The sequence below is a fragment of the Lissotriton vulgaris genome, chromosome 5 (genome assembly GCF_964263255.1).
Source record: "Lissotriton vulgaris chromosome 5, aLisVul1.2, whole genome shotgun sequence".
NCBI lineage: Eukaryota > Metazoa > Chordata > Amphibia > Caudata > Salamandridae > Lissotriton > Lissotriton vulgaris.
The window spans coordinates 100,319,154-100,341,959 of record NC_141693.1 but is presented as its reverse complement, the minus strand read 5'-3'; the positions used below and the strand labels follow the sequence as shown (position 1 = coordinate 100,341,959).

Genomic DNA, 22,806 nt, shown 5'->3' with positions numbered 1-22,806 from the left:
CCACTAGTATATGCAGTAGACCTTAGAACTCTCTACCATTCCTATGTGACTCTTAGAGTATATCCATTCGTATCACTTCCTTGTGTGACTCTACAACTTGTACGTTTGTGATTTTTTTCTGTTTCTATCTCTTCCTTGTGTGACTTTACAACTTGTACATTTGCAATGTATTCTGTTTGTATCTTTTATGTAACTCCTGTAATCCTAAATCCTTATGTATCGCAACTGGTTCTTATGTAAAGCGCTCTGACACCTTCGGGTAATGTTCGCGCTATATAAAATCGCATTAAATAAAAATAAAAAAAATAAAAACATGAGGTAGTGACAGCGATGTCATTTGCAGAAGCGGGGAGGCTGGCAAAGAGCTGCTGCCTGGCTCTGTGTAAGCAGTGAGTGAACCACTCCTGCCTGGCCACACCCTCCCTGCCCTTGCACCCCCACCCCCTGCACACAGCCGGTGCAGTGCCTTCCAGAGCCACTGGTTGGGGGTGGGGCGTTGATGGAGCACCGATGATTCACAGGGGGTGTGGTGGTGGTGGAGGGGGCCGTCCTCTGTCCCCTGATCCAGCCTGCCCTGCCCACTGCTGGGGGATCAGGCTGCCTGCAGCCGTCTTCTGCTCAGCCTGCAGCCCGCGTCTCTCCTGCTTGCAGCTCCTGTCCTGCCCTGCACTTCAACAGACCCCAAGCCGGTAGGTCGTGCTCCTGCCTTGAGGCGTGCGTTTCTTTACGCGCTCTGTGTCTGTCGCCCCAGCCCTGTCCTGATTGCGAAACCCCCTGGCGTGTGCGTTCCGGGCTGAGCCTGTCCCGCTGCCAGGAAGGCTGCTCCCGAGGCACAATTTATGGCTTTCCCCGAGGACCGCAGCCGTCCCCGCGCCCCCACCCTCCCCTTCAAAAAAACACATATTTGATGATGCATGCGAGTGGTTCGGAGCTGCTAATCAAAGATCGGTGCCACGTGCGACGTCAAAGTCAAGGCCACGCTATGCGTGCCGCACTGTCCCTTTCAGAGGCATGTCACGCCTGCTGCGTAGGGGTTCGCTTCTAGTCGAATATGTGCGTTTTTGTCAATATTGGTGCAGTTTTCTGCACTGCACAGCGGACAAACAGCCATATATAGGCATGAGAGAGTGCGCCGCTGTCTGATGGGGGAAGAAATGACGCGGCGAGCAGGGCAGGGGGCAGTGGTGGGCCCAGGAACTCGCAAAGAAATTTCAAACTAAATAAACTGTGAATTCGAGACCCGCGGCCGACGCCCACCTTGCGCGTGCCATGCCCTGGGGGGCACAGTCTAGAATAAACGGCACCGCTGGGGGTGTTTAACGCAGGGTTTGTACTTGAGCTTTATTCTACGCCTCTCATGTGTTGTTTTTTTTTACTTCTCCAACCTGTTAATGTCCTGAACATCTGGTTCGTATTATAGTTTTGCCTTATTTTAAGCGCCTCCGGTTAGAAGATAACTGGACAAAGGAAGTGTTTTTCTTAGTGGTGAAAGTCGACTAAAATTAGTGATACAGAGGGACTGGTCAGGTCAGGTGTTAGTCTGCTCAAAGATGTGCAACTCGAGAGTGTGAGGGACCCCGCTCCGCCAGCGCCACCAAGCCCTTCTAGGCGCTGGCAGCATGCACACATTTCTACGGCGATTTACCAAATGTCCTTGCGTTTACCCACCGGTGAGACTTACTCCCAATGAGTGAGATTTGGGGTATCAGACGAAGCAAACTATTTTAATAATTTCTTTTAATCTTCATACAATCAGCATATTTCTTTAACTATAAATATTTGAGGCAACATTCACCACAATGCAAGTCCGGTTTCCACTTTTCTCGTACATGTTTTAAAAGGATGCTCGGGTCCCCTGCACACACTGTTGCTTGAAGAGACTGTCCTGGAGCGGAGAGGGTTAATCCTTCCCAGTGCGGTACGGTGCTGCAGTTTACCGCAGGGCTTCTGTAATTCACTTGTCAGGATGTCTTTCCCAGCCTTTGTGTGTCTCTGTCCCGTGGTGAAGCTGGGCACGCTCCCAAGAAAGAAACAAGCGTGCCCTCAGGCGACACGAGCGCCGAGGCGAGGCTGTGCGGTGTTGCTTTGCACGCGCATTGAGTGGGGTGTCACGTCTGGAAACTGTCCGGGCTTCGTGCATCTGGGGCACTGTCAGGGGCACGCGCATCACACCAAAACTCAGCTCCAATAAATATCATTTACACCAACACCCTTTAATGCCAGCCATGCCCTGCGGAGGTACTTACTAACTGTTCACCCGAGCGCCCACATAGCGCTTTGTGGCCTCACCAAGAAGCAGGAAAGCGCTATAGATATCAGTAGCATAGCAAGGATGCTCTGGGCCCTGGTGCAAGCCAGGAAAATTGCTCCTTTGACTGCTGCTGGGGTAGCAGATGCAACATTTGTAGGGGTTCCGTGGGCCCAGCAGGGCTCTGGTCCTCCGGTGCCACTGCACCTGCTGCACCACGGGTAGCTACGTGCTGGTTGGATAAAGCGAAGGATGTACCAGGGTAGTGGATTCAGCAGGCAGTGTTCCAGCCATCAGGAAACTGGCAGGGTAGATAGGACTGGCTGTCTCCCTTTTTGTTGTAATTCCATTTACATAGCGGTTACTACCCCTATCAGGGCATTGAAAGACTTCACGAGAGCAGCAGGCTTCCTGGGACTCAAGGTTACTGGTCCATCCAAGAAAGCATTCCATGCATGGACTCCAGTTTCTTTGTGGTAGATCAACATTAATGCCAGGCCGGTGGGGTCATTGGTGCTAAGGGGACTGGTGGGTGAGATAGATAAGTCGGCTGGCAGCAGTCAGGTGTCGTTAGGATGCAGGGAGAGGGTTTTAGAAGAAGGAGGGGATGTGATGTATGAAATGAGGTTTGAGCCATTTGCAGAATTACAATGAGAGACTAAGGGTGACCGGCCGGCGTGAGGCTGGGTGAAGGCTGCGCTCAGAAGGAGAACAGCAAAACACACAAGATGATGGACGGAATGTTGCACAGTGGCAAAACATTCACCCCCAGCCACAGATCTGGGTTTAATCCATCGTTATTTTGTTCATCAAGCCACCCCAGTTCAGACATGGCCATATGCAAATCAGCCTTGACCCTGTGCCTCATGGGAACAGTCCAGCCCGAACTGCCAAGCCATGTCTTTCCTGGACCAGAATCAAGCATCCAAGGACCGGTATCTGGCTATCAGCCGTCTTCAGCCAGGATAGCTTGACTCCAGTGGCTTAGTGAGCAAGGGACCCAGAAGGAGAAGGCATTCAGAGGACAGAGGGCCACTGAAGACAGAGAGAAGAGGAATCCATCTGAAGTAAATCAAAGTCAATTTATACACAGGGTTTTAGGCATATATTGGGAGAAGGATTTCTGACATAGCCAGCAACTTGAGGATGTAAGAAGTAGGTAGATATAATATTACATATAGTGCTCCATGCCTGGGGCACCCAACTTAAACATGCAAGTCCGAGTGTACACATCATTTAAACATTAGGAGCCCAGGCCTATTGTGCGTAGCCCTTTTAAACAGAGTCTGGAGTATGTCAAACTTGGTACAGGGTCTGTACACCACACAAGGGGCGGTGGAGCAAACTCCTTTAGGAAAAGATTCGTTTAATGATTCTACATTATTCTACATTAAAGGCTGTTTCTCTCACTCGCTAAAAAGGAGTTATCCGGCACTGCCTGAAAGGATCTCACCAAAGCCAGTCAGATGTAAGGCTTGGTTTGTTACCTCATCTCTTTCTCCATTGTTCCTACGGCACAGCAGGGCACCTGCGGATAAGAAAGATACAGAGTGCTAACAACCCAAGTGTATGGTGCATGGTTTGTGCATGTGGCCAGTGTGGTGCATGCATTGCATGTATAAGTGAAGCAGACCAATATAATAGAGGCCTGCGGGCTCCATTTTGGAAGTGCCTGGACAAGAGCTCAAGATGGGGGTGAGGTTGTTTTCCTAGACAGTGGAAGTACATTTCTGACAGAAAGAGTGAGAGCAAATATGAAATACAGAAATCTACTACTCGATGCATCCATGTGAGACATAAGTGACAACAATATACAAGTGTTGCACATTCTATTCAAACTTAGTCATAAACACAGTGCCCTTGGCTCTTGATTACACTCCTGCACAGGTTTGTGAAATCACTCTTGTAATATCTTTCTGGAGTGAGTTCCATGCATAGGGCTACGGCTCCTATGCATGGATTGGTGCCCCTTGCATGGAGGACTGGGTAGAGAGTGAAGCTTGCACCGTGCACACCCTGCAAGCACCAGTACATTTCCATACAGGCCCAGGCCCATTACACCAACTTTACACTCTGCTTCGCCTGCGCCACAAACAAAAGTGGTACCCGGCTGGTTGAACCCCATGTCAGGAATTCCTGCAGCACTGCAGCGCTCCCACTTTGATCCAGGTAGAGGGCGAACTTCAGGGTACCCAGGACGGTGGGTGGTAACTGTGCCAGGGCTGCTAATGAGCAATGAAGTTCTTTGTAAGCAATTACTTACCTGTCTTGCTGCCTGACACCTACCTACACCCATCTGCCTGTCTGACAACGCTGCTAGTTTTGCAATCAGACTGTACAAGAGAGGACAGGAAACTAGCAAACTGAGCAGCCTTGCAATAGGTAGGGATAAGGCCAGACTAGGTGGACCTGGAAGACTCAGGCTGAACGTAATATCTAAAGTATTTGCACACCTGAGTTCATCTTAGGTGCAAATGATTTCCGTTGTGAGCCTACGTTCGTTTGCAATTTACAAACTCAAATTTCATGTGGAGAAGTGTGGCTCACTGGTTAGAGCAGGCAGACCCTGAAGCAGAGGTCAGACCCGGGACCAGGGTTCAATTCCCGACACGGCAGGGTCTTGAGCTCAAATGTCCATGGACTCGATAATTCTCGCTTCGGTGCCTGACCTAATCATGGGTTCACACTCTGCAACTCTGGGCATTAAGCTTGCTTAATCTCCACAACGGCCCCCCTGCGGCGGGATGCCTGGCTTTCACCTTGGGGATGCCCTGTAGGGGCTATCTCACAGGGAAAAGCCAGGACGGGTTCCCAAGGCAAGCGCGGAGATACCCCTTTGGGGGTCGATTCAGGCGCTATATAAGAAACATAATAATAATAATAATATGTAAATGCATTTACTCATAGATAAAGTTGCACCAGTTGGAGCAAATTGTGTAGATTAAGGGCATGCCTTGTTGTATGCCTGTTTGTAGAAGTGAATACTCACAAACTGGCCAGTTTGTGGGTAATTACAAACAATAGACCGGTATGTTCATTCCCTGGAGATGGTCAGGGATTGAATCTTGTCACGAGCAGGATTACGTCTCTAGCATGGTAGGGATGGGGAAATACACTAAACATTGGTGTCAGACTCAGGGAAGGGGTTTCTTCCAGAGAAACATTTCTCACTGTGGAGAAAAGAACATTTTAATGTTGGAATGCACTTGTGTGGCACATGTAGGCATGCATAAATGTGCGTAAATGCCTATCAAGGGAGTAATATGAAGTCTACATTGAATTGCAGAATTAGTCCTGGGAAACTCGGACTGCTTTAGATTCCCAGGATGCATGTCGAGTCACTAATCTTGCACCATAGTCAAGAACCTGTTGGGACATCACTTGTTTTCTCCACAGAACGTTTTGCCTCTCAATGGAATGGCCCATTACACTTACATACATGTGTGGATTGTGTTGATTGATGAGCAGAAACTCGAAATAATCACTTGATGCACAAAGGACAAAACATTACCCAACACTTCTAATTCCTCAGAAATCTGCACCATCATAAGAAACACCATCTTCTTAGAGTTACAGAACTGAGGCTTGGTGAGTTTGTGAACCTTCTCTGATACTTGGATTTCTGCATCCTTCCATATGCTGGTGTGTCACAAAGGCAAAAGCAACGTTTGCAGTTGTCCCAGACCTTCGAAAACATGCACCCTTTACAGTATCCAATCTTCTTCTGGCAACATGAAACCAGTAGCCAGACACAGCCCCTGGTTACTGATGTTCCAAAGGATTCCAATTTCTAGATTTATGCCTTATGCACGAAACAGCTGATTAGTTGAACCAGGAATATATCTGAAAGGTCAGCCATAGCTAGAACCCCCTTCACAATGTTAGAAGCCCCCTCTGACTACTTGAAACTGAAAATGTGAAGGTGGGGTGGATATAAAATTCCCCTCAGAGGACCTGACTTTGCTATGCCCAGCCTCAATTTTACCGAATGACGTAGGTTGGCTCTTTGTGAAACCTCAAAAATAAAGGATACGACCCAGGGCACAAGTCTTAAATAAAGAAGTGGGGGGAAGCTCAGAGACAGGAAGTGACTTCACGACAGGAAGTGACGTAACAACAGGTAAAACACATAGAAATACAGCAATAATCACGTTTCAGTGGGCCTCCAGTGCCACTGCACCAGTAGCAGCTACGCCCCTGGGTGTATGGAGTGTGACTGAAGTCACATGAAGAGAGGAGTGAAGGGACGAGAAATGGGGAAAGGATGCGCGCCTCGTCGTAGTTAAGAAAGTGTGAAGGCTCGAGGGGGGGGCGTGAGTAGGTCACAAACAGCGAGAAGAGGGGGGGCGGGAGGAGCATCTGTGAGAGCAGAGCGCGGACAGACGTCAGGAGAGGGATCATGAGATGGGTAGCGAGTGAGTGGGTAGGGGAGGGTGACGGGAGGGGTGGAGAGAGGAGGAAGCAGGATGCGATGAGTACCTCAAGGTTAGGAGATCGGCGGGGCAGCCAGTCTGGTAAGTAACGCCATCATTGTCCAGTCCAGCTTTTGGGCAGGGGGGACGGCGCCCACCCGGTAAAATAAATGGGGGGACGCCGTCCACCCGCGTGGTACCCCGACTCAAGCCCTGAAACAGCCAATTGTTAGAGATTTTTCAGTGAGTAGGTGTGACCAGGGGTGTAGATTTGGGGGTGGGGAGGGTGTTTGGGGGGTGTTACAATCCCCTAATAAATGTATTATTTGATAAATAGTTGGGTACAGGAGTTTTCAGTCCGGTATGGGAAGGTGTCTGTCGGATTTCAACTGGGAGTTTTAAATACTCAATTAGACATACACAGACAGACACTCCTCTCTGTTTTGAAGATCTTATCCCCTTCGGTGCTTAGGACGGCCCCAGGCAGTCATACGTCACGGTGGGCGTGTGCTAACGACGGCCGGGGGCCGTCCAAACCCCGCCCGCTCATTAATTCTCCCGCACAGTGGAAGAATTATCTCAGCCCCCAAGGGGTTAAAACATGGTCATGTTACAAAATACTGTGTTTTAAGTACTTCGCAAGCCTTTCCCTTTCCTCTGACCCTTAAGCCCCACTCATGCGCTGGGTCTCATATAATGATTAACATGATATGCCAATGGGATTGTCGGAAAACCTGAAGCCCCCCTTCCCCCCCCCCCCACCCCCTTCCAGGTTACTGACCAAGCTACGCCCCTGCGTGGGACTTATCTTGACATACTTTTGGTTTACTATTAAGTTTCCAGAGGTGCACCACACCTACACCAACTCCTACCTTGTTAGTTGAGCCCATAAGTGCATTGACACTAAATAAGCTAGTGGCCTCATATCAGTGTTATTGTATTAAGGGGGCTCTCTTCCTGATTACACTGTGTCTGCAGCCATCACTGTGAGCAATCCGGCTGCAGCAAATGTTATTCTTCAAGGCCACGGTAAGCATTTCCTTCCAGGAAGAGCTCTTCCCTCCACACACCATAATCCCCCTCCACCCCTGCCTCGCTCTTCCATAATCAAGGACACATGTTCAGGTTCTGCTAACCACGTGATCTTGGTCTAACATGATTTAGCGGTACCAGGGACAAAATTCCCAAATGCCTCTCATACAGAGCTCCTTTCTTATGTTTTAGTTACATCCACAGGGCACACCGCCCAAGCAGTAGGATACTTTGTCATGGGGTGCATCCAAGCCTCAACGAGCCTTGTGTTTCCAAACAAGAATCTCTGCCTTTTGAAACCTTTCTAATCATGTATTAAATAGCAAAATGGCCTTTAATGGACCTTGGAAAGAAACATTTGCCACATTGTTGGGCTAAAATGTAGGCGTGCGGGAATTTACCAATGCCTCCAAGAATCTTTTCCACAAAAAGACACTTTGACCTGCAGTTTGCAATAAATTGCAGTACATTGTCTCTCCCTCTCTCTCAGGGCCGGCTCTAGGGCGGTGCGATCGGTGCGACCGCACCGGGGCGGGGGCGTCATTTTTGAAAATGTGTATTAACATTTTAAAAAAACATGCTGCCTCCTTCCTGGCCTCCAGCAACTTTCAGACATCAATTAAAATGTTAAGCGAAGTCCGGTGATTAATCGTTTTCCTGGAAAGGGACGGGTTTGTGTAGTGGAAATTTTGACTCATAAGGTAGTGCAGAGGGTTAAAATGCCTGCTGCTAAAAACGTGCGTGTAGCATGCAGATCACTTAGTGCATATAATGTAAATAGGTCAGTGGGTTACTGCTTCTGTAAGAGAGCTACTTGTGTTACTTGTCGTTTATAAGTCAAAATCCCAATATAAAACATTGAACTATTAACTGTCACACTAGAACTGCTGCAAACTGCAAGGTATAAGTTAGAGCTATATGTTTTTTTGCCCAGTCTTTCATTATCCTAATCTTCTGAAAAGGGTTCATTTGGGTAGAAAACAATTCTTATTATGATAGAGAATCCCTAACAATGATGTCGCGTATTAAATTCTGAGTTTGTGCCTTTCCTGAATAAGGACTCTTAAACTATTATTGCCTACCAGTATCGATGACATGTTACTCCTACACTACACCTTGTAGTACTGTCTGATGTAACATTTCCTATACACTGGTTTACTCACATATGATTGTCTCTGTGCAATGTGTGTGTGATGTAAAGTGCTCTGACATCTTACACTGGTATGAGTGGTGCTATAAAACTAAATTAATCTGAGACAGTGGTTATGGAGACTTGAGAGGCAGTGTTGTAGGGTGCTACTGAGGGAATCAGTGGCAGAGGTGGTCATTGAGGGGGCACCAACAGACATTGTGGCCCAGGGCTCCCCCAGCGCTAAAGCCGGCCCGTGTACTCATTAGGTGACTCCGGCCGCCAGCTCTCACTCAGTGTCCCTCTGACTCACCAGCTTCACTGGCCATTTCCCCAGCCCGGAGATTACAACAGTGCAATGTGCAAAACATCAAATAGGCCTGTAACTGTGCCAGTAAATATTGCCCATCAGTGCCACCCTGATGACTGTCTCTAGCAGAGGTGGTGAGGCATCAGGGTCCCAGAGCAGTGACTACACATATTTCTGGGCCCCAGTCTGCTTATCTTTTAGGAGCCAGTAGTACTCCTTATTATGCTTTTTTTTGGCTGGTGGTTGTATTTATTTCAAGAAGCCGCTTCTAAGCTCCCTGCTCACTTGCTGTCATGTTTAAGTTTTGTTATTTTTCTTACCTGCTAAACAGAGTCACAGGGAAATGAAAATCTTAATTTGTTATTTTCTCGGAGCTGCTGCACCGTGATTGCCAGTAAAAAAAGCAAAGATGGTTAGCTACTGACTTACCGGAAGGATTTATCTATGTAGTTTTGTTTAATACAATGTGAGCTATGGTTGGAATTTTCTTCTGAGCTGGCATAAGTAGAAGAGGGGAAGGAAAGCACTCAAGATTATTTAGGAAGTAACATTTTAACAGTCTGAAATAACAAAGAATATCATGGAGTGCGTTACTGTGGCTTCTCTTTTCTTTAACTTTTTAACAATGTTGAATCTGTGCTATGGAGGCCTCAAGTCGGGTTCGTGCAGGTTTATAAAACCTCATTGTTTGCTTCGAAGTGAATAGACAACAAGCAAAAAACGTGGATGCTACGTTATTTATTCCAAAAGTCTCCTCGAATATTCAAGCTATGTAATACTGGTAAATTCACATTGGTGAAGAAATTGGTGTGAGAAATTTGAGAACATTTGAAAAAGGAAGGTATGTGAGAGTGAATACAGAGCAGGTTCCAAAAATAGTTTGCAATGGGTTGGAGTCATAAAAATAATGCAAATCTGTGCAAAATGTATTTTTTAAAAATTAATTTTCAGCGAAGAACTTGTTTGGCGCTTTATAGTTACCTGAAAGTAATGCACATTACAAACGTAAACAACGTACATCCTTTTGGTCAATGGACTACTTTTAGGAATGAACTTTGTTTGTTAAAAGAAACGCACATACATTTTTCCTTCTTTATTGGTTTGTTTTGTGGTTCTTTTTTCACTGGGGTCACTGTGCAGGTTTTTATTGAAAACTATATGGTGAAAAATGTTCGGTGTAATTCATCCTTCTGAATGATCATTATAACGTTTTGCCCAAATCAGTATGGTGGTTTGAAATATGAATGTATGGCAACAACATTAAATGCAGTGGGCTATTAAACAACCTATATCCTGTATTGATGTTTGAATACCTACGAGTGAGATTGTTTATTTAGTTTGAGTGAAAGTAACGCAAAGCAGTGAGCGTTACTCTGCGTCATGGAGGCGTTTCATGGGTGGTGCATGGGCATTCCCATTAATCACACACGGGTTTGATGTAAAACTTTATCTATTTACAATAGTAGACAGGGTTTTGCACCTAAAAATAATGCCATTTTGAAGCAGGTGTTAAAAAGGAGAAATGCCTTTATTTCTCCTATCTTTTCCCACTTTGCATGTGTGTTGCACTCTACAGCACACACCCAACATGGGAAATGTTTTGAAGCTAATCTAAGCATAGAATTTTGTACTGGAAGGGTAGTCTTCCAGTACAGCACCTATACTAGACCTACAGACTCTCTTGCACAGTGATATAAGGGTGTGTGGGGTGCTTGGCAGCCTGATTGTGCGCTGGTGCTAGGGAGGGAGCTATAGGGTGCTATATCTCTTTACATATGGCACTTTCCTCTACTCTGCCTGCCACCCTGGACAGTGCAACAACTTTGGGTGCTGTGCTGCACTGTTTGAGAGCTTTGTAGATCTGGCCCGGGCTTTGACAATAGACGTTGGGTTGAAAACTGAGTGGGGGGTGGATGCAGCATCTGAGCAACAGCGGATGTACGCTCAAGTGGTTAGGCAGAGTGAATGGATGTTGGTGAGTGTATCAGCTGAGTCTGTATGAGGTGCACATGTGGATGGGTTTTACTCAACGTGCAAAAGGTAAGACTGGACAGAGGCTAAAATAGTAGATGATGGTGAGAGAGTGAGTGTGAAAGAACTGATAGCCTGATGAGGGGGTCTTGAGCAGCTGTTTGCAAGAATGGCTGGTCTATGAGCTACAAAATTCATCTGAGCAGACTGACAAGGTGAGTTCAGATTAATGTCTGCTGCTTTGTGATGTATGCAGTTATTTTGCTTTTATTTGTACAGTTATTTTTAAATTTGTGAGAGAAAAAAAGAATATCATGGTACTTATTGCTGGATGTGGGGGAGGATCTTGAGCATGCAAAGCCTCGGTTGGGTCATGATGTCTCTCTTCTTACACAAAAATAGCAATTAATGTGGATTTGTATACATGGATATGCCACGTATACCCAGTATTGATGTTTTTTGTGTGTAGTAGTCATAAATAAATGTAAATAAACATACCAGAATACCTGGGGGTACATTTGTGCAGTGAGAAGGGCTGGAGAGTAGGGCTCAGTTATGTTCCCCTTAAAGTAATTATAGCATGGTGTCTCTGATGTTTCATGTAGTGGTTTCTCTGCTTAAGCTATGCTGTGATAAAAGAATTTAATGTGACCTTCGTCGTGTAGTACTAAATGTGTGAAATGTGCATTTACTTGCGGTCTTGTTAGTTATAACATGTTTTGTCAAGCCGCATTTATTTTCCCTGACATGGCATAACGTTGGATCAGGTCCTCCTGTGCCTCCTTCGGACATCACCTTAAATCTTAATAAAAATACTCCAGTGCATTAACTTTTGCACTCACCAATGAGATCTATCCACAAATGTTGTATGACATTTTGCTTTGTCTAGCTACCATGATTTCTAATTAAGGGGCTGAGAAAGTTGAAGTTTGATTGATTGACTTTGCAGGACAGTCATCAAAGATACAATTTTTTGGTTTATTTGTTCAGGTATTATTGATTAATTTAGGAGAGTTATAAAGCACCAGGGGCTCTGGGGCCACTTCAGATCACTGACCAGAAAGTAAAAATACATCAGTGAGATGATCTATATAGGTGAGTGTTAAGAGTTCATTCAGATGCGTAGGAAGAACCTAGATCTGACGTTCTTCCGTCACTCCTGTGAAGATGTGCAATTGAAAACTTGTTTGAAAATTTCGGTTTTTAGAAATTTCAAGGCCTGAAGGTGATGGGATATAATACTGAATCGGGGGATCAGGCTATGCCATCATTTCATGCCATGGTACCCAAGGATCTTCCTCCAAACTGAAGTGTCTTGAGTGGGCGTTGTTTGAAGTATGAATATTTCTGGCTGGTGCAGTGACCTGGAAGTGCTTCAAGAGGGACTAGGTATTTTATTTATTTATAAAGTTTTATGTATTGCAAACATGATCCTGAAGGATATCAGAGCGCTTTACAATAGGACAATAGGATGGTGTCTAGGAATTAAAGTGGCATTCCTGAAGAAAGCTTCTTGCACGCCGAAACGCGCATAGAGAAAATCAAGATCTTTTCATTACTACAGCCTCTTTCATATTCACAAAATTATTTTCGATTTATGTTTTTTGTGTCATATAAAAATATTTATATTTGTTGTCTATTAAATGTCAATATTAGTTATGTATAAATGTTCGTAATTACCAAGTGTCTTATCATGATGCACTATGGTTGTTTTAGTGATTTGTGTTTATGTCAAAAAATATTTTTTTAACTGGTATAGGATAATATATTAACAAAATGAAAGTTTGAATCTAAATGTGTTGTACACTGGTTCTCAATATATATCAAATGTTCTTACACATATAGGGCTTGAGATGCTCATATAGCCCTTTAGTGGCCTAGGACTGTTATTGTTCACAGTTGTTCTTCAAGAGGGTTCCGACCTTTGCCCAGTAAGCTTCGTACACAGTATATAGGGGTTAGACTTTACTAGCTCCTGATTTGAACTGGGAGCTAATGCAGAGCTTCCACAACAGGCGTAATACGGTGTCTTTTTCATAAATGCAGATGCATCCTTTCTGCCTTGATGTCTCTGAACTCTAGTGAGGAGTTGTTTTTGCCGGAGGGCAGTGTAGACTCTGTTGCAGCAGTGTAGTCGATCATTACTTTGGAGGAATAGAGATTTGGAAGTTGGACTGACTACTCGTTTGGTCTGTGGAGTGACCTGAAGTTCCAGAGCAAAAATGATGCCCGGTATCTGACTCATAGCGAAGAGCTGGGAGAGGAGCCTAGGTTTCACCGCACTATTGTGACTCGGAACCAGCCCTCCAGGTATTAGAACTTCGATCTACTTTGCAAAGAATTAGGACTTTGATGTGATTGGTTTGACTTTGATGGGTTCAGACAAAGAAACCTTTCCTTACCCAAAAGTAGACATGAGTCGGCCATTTTTCAATACCAGTGCTCTTCATCAGGATGTTCTCAAGGTGGATGTGCGTCAGTATGGCATCCTTGTACTGTGTTTGTTGTGTCAGAAGCGATACTTGGGTGCTGTGGGGGTGGGCTCAATCCCAAGGGCCTGCTCATGTGTTTTATTGAAATAAAAAATGCACAGTTTGGCAGCAGGTAGATGTGGTGAGCACCATACTCTACCCTTGGAAGAAACTCACATAACACTAATTTGGTATCGAATGTGATGTCTCTTTTCTGAAGCACTGCGCACACCTGTAATACGTATTGAATCACTGTCCTCTGAAATAGCAATGTACCTGCCTGTCATCTCTTCTCCACAACGTTTTATTTCCCCTTGCAAGTAAGTTAGGTGTATATTAAAGGCAGCCACGCCCTTTAAAGTCTTCAAAGTTGAGTAGACCAGAATTGCCAGGTAATATAAACAATACACTCTATCAACATTATCACATTCCCCATATTGAACGTGCTGCCTTTCCCGGATTGTTTTTCCTCCTGATATTTGCAAATCTATGCCACAATATCCTGGGGGGTGTGTATACCGAACATACCATGGCAACAATTCTGAACTTTCAATGTGAACATTTCCTTTCAGGAAGAGGAGTTTTCAACCCCTTCCGGCTTACAATGGTGGGAAGCTATGCATGGCACATGGGAGCAATAATCAGGCCTCTCACTTAAACATAACAAGTAGCCCTTGGGTTAATTAAACACTGCTGCTTCGTGACCTTCCTTTTATGGAGAAGGTATGTGTTTCTAGTTTGAATCCACACTGAGTGTGGGTGGATGTGCTCTGCAGTTTGCTCCTTCGGTGAATCACACCCCTTGCTCTTTCTTTCCTTTAGAAAGACAATGTACTGAACTTTTCTTGGACCTTGCATGAGACGCTCATCCACTCCATGCATGGCTCACCGTGTTTATGGGATTAACAAAAAAAAGATATTTACGTTTCCAACCGTACATATATATATTTGCTTTTTTGGATGAAAAAAATAAGTTGCAACTAGTGTATTTTCACATCTATAAGCTCATATATTCAATTTGATGTCCCTTTGGTTATAGTGTAATACAAAGCCATGTAGAATCAATGGTGGTGGAACAGTTTTGAGGCTGTGGGTGGTGGCCAGCGGCATCAACCCACTAAAATCTAAGGGCTGTGAAAAATTCAAATGGTACATAAACACCAACAGCATTAAATGAGCGAGTCCCCATAAAAAGGTGAGGACTAATTTAAGGACCAATGGTGCATTTTAGAACCCATGTTAACAAACATGGCTAATATGAGGAGTGGAAGGTTATTGCCATTTATAGATAATACATCCTCAAAAGAAAAATTGACTGCTGTGAAGCTAATGTGCTAGAAATTATCACTGTAATAGCTGCTCCTTCCTAGTTTGCACTAGGGAGGAGCAGAGTCTTAATTTATTTTCACAGTTTACAATAGTCTGGTGTAAAGACAGGCCTTTGGAAGCAAGGTGTCTCAACTGAAACTAGCACTGTTGTAAGAGACTTCCACCTCTGGGTGGACAGATTCCTAAACCCAACTCCGCTCGCGATTTAACCGTGTGAATATGTGAAGCAAGAAAGGTTTGTCTCAATCCAGCTCCTGGGCGGTGCCATTTCTCTGGTTGGCTGCAGGTGTGACCCATCACAAAACCACCTCACTGGTCACACACATCAGGAACATTCTACCTCAGAGGAGAGGCAGGGAAGACTGGGCAGGTACAGAACTTACCTTAACTTCAGACACCGAGCACACTACACACCTGATAAAGTATCTCAGATAGACGGGCCGCTGTCCTAGATGTAATTCCAAACATGCAGGGTTTTTTCTCTTAGATTGGATATGTTTCTTCATACAGACATACTGGATAACTAACAGGGTTTGTGATATGATAGGAAACAGTGTGGAGATGTGACCTGTAGGTGCGTTACTTGGAAATGTCAATTTGATACCACCTGGGGTACGCAGACTAGCCTCTCTGGCTTTCTTGATGGCCAAGAGAAGGGTGGATCTGTAGGAATTGATGCAGGTATAATGTTAAAAAAAAAGACTAACTCAGAGTCTTAGCTCAATGTAATTAAAGGAGGGGGAAATTTGCTACTGTTCAGCTTCCTACTTCAAGACCAAGAGATTTTTGGAGCCCGTTACGGCTCTACTTTGCTCGAACGAGGATTGAGAAGATTCCCAGATGGCTGATATGTTGCCATAGATTGTGGGGTGTTCTCTCTCTCTGTTGCAATGATGGGTCTGTGTGCAGGAAAGTGTATTCAAGTAGGAAATGCAAGCAGTAGTCTGGAAATACTGGGCCATTGACGATTACTGATTGAGATATAGTCACACACAGTACATTGGTCCCAAAATATTACTGACTGAGGTACTACTGGTGTACATGCTTTATCTGAGAGCGGCTGGAATGATCACGTTAACTTCCATATGTACCCACAAAATATGTTTACATTAAGAGGTGCATACTATAAAGGTGTACAGTTTGTTCTTATTCTGTAACACTGACACTTGAATTTCAAATTAAGTTTATACAATGAAAAAAAAGTTCCCTTTTCTCTTGCTGTTGTCACTGGGATTGGGCAAAAAAGATTACATAATTCTGTTTGCAGAAGTGTAATAATTTTCAGACTTCCTAATTCTGTCTCTGGCCAGAGCACGAACAAGCTCCCCAAGAACTCAATAAAACAACTTATATAAAACTGGCTTTGAGAAAAGATGTATTACCCTTCATTACTATCCCATTGAACCGTTCTCCTTGGAGCACTTGGCCAAGAACAGAGACGAGTTCCAGACAATAAGAGTTTTTTGGCCTTCGTCTTCACATGTTCCCTCTCTACGACTGCAATATTGCTTCTTGCCGGAAGAGCACACATTTGCCAGTCTTGTCCTTGTAGAATTCGTGGTTAGTCCAGTTTGTCCAAAAGAAGAATACAACTGTCGGGATGTGCCTTATTTTTTAATTGAAAGAACATAGTGGAAGGATGGACTACTGACCAGAAGCAATCTGGCAACCACATCCTCAACTCTGGTGTGGGCGATTTCATCGCTGACAAGGCGCTTTGAATGTGGATTCCACACAGACCAGTACCTTTGGCCAACCCTCCACCCCTCACTGCATCATAAGCATGGAGAGCACCTGGAGATGTCAGGGTGACCCCTAGGCTGGTCCATCCCTCTGCAGCAGGAAGACTTGCTGACCCCCGCCTGGCACTTATCAATCAACCCACAGGAACTTCCCATCTCCCAGGTCTGTTGTGATAAATGCATATTAATTAGTTATTGCTGTTTTCCCAAGATCATACATATTATGCATACGTAGAGAGGCTTTTGGTCAACGGGCTTCATCCATTGGTCTGTTGAGTTGTCTTTCACATTTTGCTTCCTCCCACCACATCATACAGGCTATGAGGTCACAGGGGCTATGGGTCAGTCCACTTTACCCATTGGCTCCCTCCACTTTGAGTGACTGCACGCAGCCAGTGCATGTGGTTCACATACAGCTAAAAATAGTCCCTTTCAATCTAGTTGCAAATAAATTCAGTGTGCTTTTTAATTTAATGTATTTTTTATTAACTATGAAAACTGGCTATTTATTGTGCCTGCACTCTTTTTACAGATGAAACTATAAGGTGTTTAAATAACATCATTACATTGAAGCGGTCTTCAGCTTGAAAGCTTGGTTAGGTGGCCATTTATTCTGATCTCCTTCACTGATAATAATAAATACAATGCATGGTACAATTGAAAGGCTTGCATCACTAGTCAAACAACTACATCTGTGACTGGTTGTTTTTAGGTCTCGCCTCGCGTTAACAGTGCATGCGCTGTCTCGCCATGCAAGAGCCTTTTGGAATCAATACGGATTCCACAGCTAGATGTGGATGCGTACGGACGGACGGAAGATGTGCAAGCGCTCGTCAGCGTCATCCTGCTGCTGGCATGTCAGCGCCCCCTCCTGGCTGGCACCATCGTCTCGTCTCATCTCTGCACTTCAGATGTCACAGGGACGGACAGGAGATGTGCACGCGCTCTTCAGCGTCACCCTGCTGCTGGCATAGCAGCGCCCCCTCCTGGTGCTGGCATGGCATCGCCCCCTCCTGGCTGGCACCATCGTCTTGTCTCATCTCCGCGCTTCAGATGTCAGAGACTGGGGCTCTGAAAGAGACACTGGAAGAGAGTGAAGACTTAGATACCAGCAGAGATGGGAAGGGGGGGTCCAAAAGAGACACAGGAAGAGAGCGGGGTCTCAAAGAGATGGCACCAGAGACTGGGGATCTGTAAGAGATGCTAGAGAGTGTGTGGTGTGTTTCTGTGTGCGTGCGTGAGTGCGTCTCTCGAAAGACTCCGATCTGAGGGGGTGCATGTTAGTTCATCTCTTGGTTTAGGTAGCTGTTAAGTTTGGGGACATCTTTGATGCCATGTTAGGCACTTGTGGGTATTTACATTAACTTCTGGTTGGTTGATCTGTAGATTAGTGATACAATAAAGATGTGCTCTTGAGGTTAAAAGCCAGTCTGGTGTTGCCGTGTTGTGTGCAGGGTTGTGCCACAGATCGTGTCTAAGGTGTACACATGCTCTAGGGAGAGGTAGGAATATAACCTGATATCACTGTGCTGTTGTGACAGTAAATGCCCTGCACTGAGCTGTGTTACAGCTGGCTACGCCCACTGAAAATGGATGCAAACACTAAAAGTTCCCTGTAGCAAAGACACGTCTTCTCCCTCCACATACACGAGGACACAAGAAATCGCTCTGAAACAGAGACAGTGTCTCGCAGACCATGTGCACCTATCACTGAACACAGAAGCCCCAGGCCTACTTCAATCAGGGTGATGCTCCCAAGGTCTTTGCAGAGCACACAGATTTCTCAAAGCAAGCCCCTACGGATGGAATTCCTAACGCCTAACCACAACTGCACCAGGAGCAGTCAGCACTTGTCGGAGGTGGCAGGGCAGCGGGGAGAAGAGAAAGAGGGGGGAGGGAGTTAAGTGGGAGTAAAACAAGAATAAACAAGCATTGGAAATGTAATAGGTCTCACCTTTGATTAAGTTAAAGCCATTTGCTTTGCTAATGGTATTGTATAGCAAAGCAAATGGCTTTTACTTAATAAAAGGCAAGACCCATTCCATTTTTAATGCTTGTTTAAAAATGTAAATGATTTATTGCACACATAAAAGCAGGCATGGCAGTTAGGTGGTAGGATATTTTCTTTTTTTCTTCTTTTTTGTGGCATATGGTTACAAAATATTTAAAGGAAATGAAAACCAATTGCCCCAGCTTGACAAAGTCAGACCTAATGACCTTGCCAATGCTTGATATTTATTGTTGCACCTAACAGCAGGCATATTTTGTTAAGTGCTTTGAACAAGGGACTCGAGCCATTTTAACAAAGGCTTAAATGACAAGGAAATGACTCAAAGAGCAACAGATCCCCACGATGTTACCGTAGTTCATTTGGTTAATGCGCATGCTGGATGAATAATATATACTCTGTGACTATATGGAACATTGCATATCACAACATTAGGGAACACAATGATGTCCATGTAGAACCCGGCAGTAAACTGGGATGTAATGAATAACGCTGTGTTGGGTTTACATCTCTTTCTGTGCTTTTTAGCTGAAAATAAGACAGGACAAGCAGTGATTCTACCACTGCATCCTTTTGCACCTTTCTGCCAACACATTTCCCATCGAGCATGGACAGGGATTCTGCACGCTGTGCTGTGGTCTTATTAGGTGGTCAATCACATGGTATCATACTAGATGCCTTGAACTAAAGTAAGAATTCAAACAAACAATATGCGCAAATACCAGGCTTTCGAGTGCCCCTACCTAAGGAGGACAATATATGTCATTGCAATACATGAGACTTGCATGTTGTCTCACAAAATACCACAAGTTTGGGCTTTGCCATCGAGTCAAGTTAACATCAAAATGACAAAAGTCTAGAGTAGTCATTAAATAAAGTGAAATGGGTGTGCTGGGGTTTGCTTTGACTCCACTAAAATGAGAGCTAACCTTTATTACGAGGATCTGAACTCGAAATGTATAGGTAATAGCACTTATGGTAAACACTGCATCATGCCTGGTAATACTACAGCTGGTTAATACCGCACGAGCCAGGTAATAGCACACCTGGTAAATACTGCATCATGCCAGGTAATAGCACACCTGGTAAATACTGCATCATGCCAGGTTATAGCACACCTGGAAAATACTGCATCATGCCAGGTAATAGCACACCCAGGAAATACTGCATCATGTCAGGTTATAGCACACCTGGAAAATACTGCATCATGCCAGGTTATAGCACATCTGGAAAATACTGCATCATGCCAGGTTATAGCACTTATGGTAAACACTTAAACACTGCTTCATGCCTGGTAATTCTACAACTGGTAAATACCGCACAAAGCCAGGTAACAGCACACCTGGTAAATACTGCATCATGCCAGGTAATCGCACACCTGGTAAATACTGCACCATTCCTGGTAATGGCACACCTGGTAAATACTGCACCATTCCTGGTAATAGCTCACTTGGTAAATACTGCATCATGCCAGGTAACAGCACACCTGCTAAATACTGCATCATGCCAGGTAATAGCACACCTAGTAAATACTGCACCATTCCTGGTAATAGCTCACTTGGTAAATACTGCATCATGCCAGGTAATAGTAGGGCAATCCTAACAGCATTATAGGCCCCTGGGCAAAGCAGTGCACTGGGTCCTGCCTACACAGTCACTCACAGGACTAAAAATGTTTAACGGAAAATTAGGGTTAAATTCTGGTTTGCATGGAGCCCCTATGCTCATGGGGCCCCAGGCAACTGCCCAGCATGCCCATGCGTTAAGACGGGACTAGGGTAATTGCACACCTGGTAAATAATGCACCAAGCCAGGTAATCGCACACCTGGTAAATACTGCACCAAACCAGGTAATAGCACAACGGGTAAATACTGTATTATGCCAGGTAAAAGCACAACTGGTAAATACTGCACCAAGCCAGGTAATAGCACAACTGGTAAATACTGTATTATGCTCGGTAAAAGCACAACTGTAAATACTGCACCACACCAGGTAATGGCACGCCTAGTAAATACTGCATTATGCTGGGTAAAAGCACAACTGGTAAATAGTGCACCAAGCCAGGTAATAGCACAATTAGTAAATTCTGCACCAAGCCAGGTAATAGCATACCTGGTAAATACCGCATTATGCCAGGTAAAAGCACAACAGGTAAATACTGCACTAAGCCAGTTAATAGCATGCCTGGTAAATACTGCATCATGCCTAGTAATAGCACACATGGTAAATACTGCATCATGCCAGGTAAAATCCCAACTTGTAAATACCTCATCATGCCAGGTAATAGCACAGCTGGTAAATACTGCACCATGCCAGGTAAAAACACACATGGTAAATACTGCATCGTGCCAGGTAAAAACACAACTGGTAAATCCTACACCACGCCAGTTAATTGCACTCTGTTTACCAGATAGGTTGTTACCGCGCCCCAGACCCCACATCGCGTGCCTCAATGTGAATCATTGCTGCAGATATATTTTGTGATACTTAGTTTGTAAGCAAGCATACATTTTTATTCATATGTGTTATAAAACATTGCCACAGACACATTGTAGCCTCCTCATTTCATGCCACTGTCCCCCAGCAAGAGTGTTACCAGGGTCAAGTTACAACATGCCCCCACTTTGCAGTTCGAGAAAGGAAAAACAAACACAGTGAAGGAATTATCAGCTGTTGGTCAGAGAAGCTGTTTGACATTTGACCCCTGTCTTTGAAAAGCAAATATGCAAAGGCCTCTCGCTAATTTTCAAAGTGAACTTGTACCCCTGGTGCCAGCTGCTCTGTGCACAATATACAGGGTGCTCGCCTGAAAGTATTAGCAGTGTGGGCCAGCACCTGTGCATATCTGCAGCCGTTTATGAATCAGTTGGACACCTTATCCCGTTATTGTTGCATTTTTATTTACTGATTATCTATCTGTCTATCCATATATTTATTCGTCTATCTGTCTGCCTATATATCCGTCCGTCCGTCTATCCATCCATCTACATACATACAGATATACCGACAACTGACAGCAGTATGTATGATTGGATAAACAGAACTACCAGTACCGGAAAGAAAGGAATACCCATGAACTGGACACATTACTCCCACATGGAAGGCAGAAACCTGAAAGTTCTGTAAAGTGTGGCATCTGTGGTACCTTCCACCTCTCCGGATGACCAGCAACCTGAATGCTGGGAGTTTTAGGGCATACTTAAAGATGAAACTGCTATTCCCAGCATGCAACGTTTTGACTAAAAATCCACGGCCGGCGGAAGATGTTACCTGAGCCCACATAGACTGGTGTTGTGCACTGTCAGTAAATTACTGCATGCAGGAAGCTTTTGGTTTTTAACCAAAGTGAAAGAGGGGAAGACATTATATGTTTCAAAATACTTTCTATTTTGTATTTCTACACTCTTTCATTCACATTCATATCATTTAGTTGTCAAGGTAGCTCGGTTGGTTAATGTACCTATTGGAGCAATATCGCGAAACCCAAACTCCTTATCTAAAAACCTAGGCACAACCATCTCTGCCATTTTCGTAGACATCATGAACACCTCCAACAAGTCCTGTTTTAGTGTTGCATGCTGGGACTTGTAGGCGCACTTACAATGGCGAGCACAAACTGCAAGCTCTAGCATTGGCTGAAATGCAAGGCCTGCTTGAAGGTGACTGTGATGACATGAGACCAGGGGGCAACTAACATTCTAATTATGCACGGCTGCCAGGTTTCCCAGTTCCATGCATTGTTAGTTAATCCAGTCCCAGTTTTTTTTTAGAATTTTGGGACTTGTAGTCTTACTTGAGACACTATGGACTTGTAGTCTTATTTAAGACACTATCAAGTCAGGACTACAAATGGACTGTACTATCTAGTCATGCATGGACCTGAGAAACTTGGCAGCTATGTTTATGAGAGTGACCTTCTGCCATCCTGGTTTTTCAGCCAACAGCAGAGTGTGCATGTTGAGCCCTGTAGGCCCATGTTTACATGTTTCAATGAAAACACTACAAGATCCAGAATGCTTAGTGCTACTGGCTGAAATGTCAGGGCTGGCTGAGCGTCAGTCTGCTTACTGAGGACTAGTTGATATCAGTGTATGAAATAAAAAAGCCCATCACATGAACATGGTAGGGAGGAATCTTCCAGTAGAGGGGTGGA

At 44.7% G+C, this 22,806-nt stretch overlaps 1 protein-coding gene across 3 annotated transcripts in view; it reads left to right on the top strand.

Moving 5' to 3' along the window:
* The first annotated feature begins 339 nt into the window (after positions 1 to 339).
* GSN (gelsolin) overlaps positions 340 to 22,806 on the top strand; it is a 190,361-nt gene continuing 167,894 nt past the window's right edge. Inside the window, exon 1 of one of the 3 annotated variants that reach the window (XM_086920982.1) lies at positions 340 to 689. The gene's annotated coding sequence lies outside the window, so the exon portion shown is untranslated. The remainder of the gene's footprint in view (positions 690 to 22,806) is intronic. The other 2 variants (XM_086920981.1, XM_086920984.1) reach the window with 2 other exon arrangements.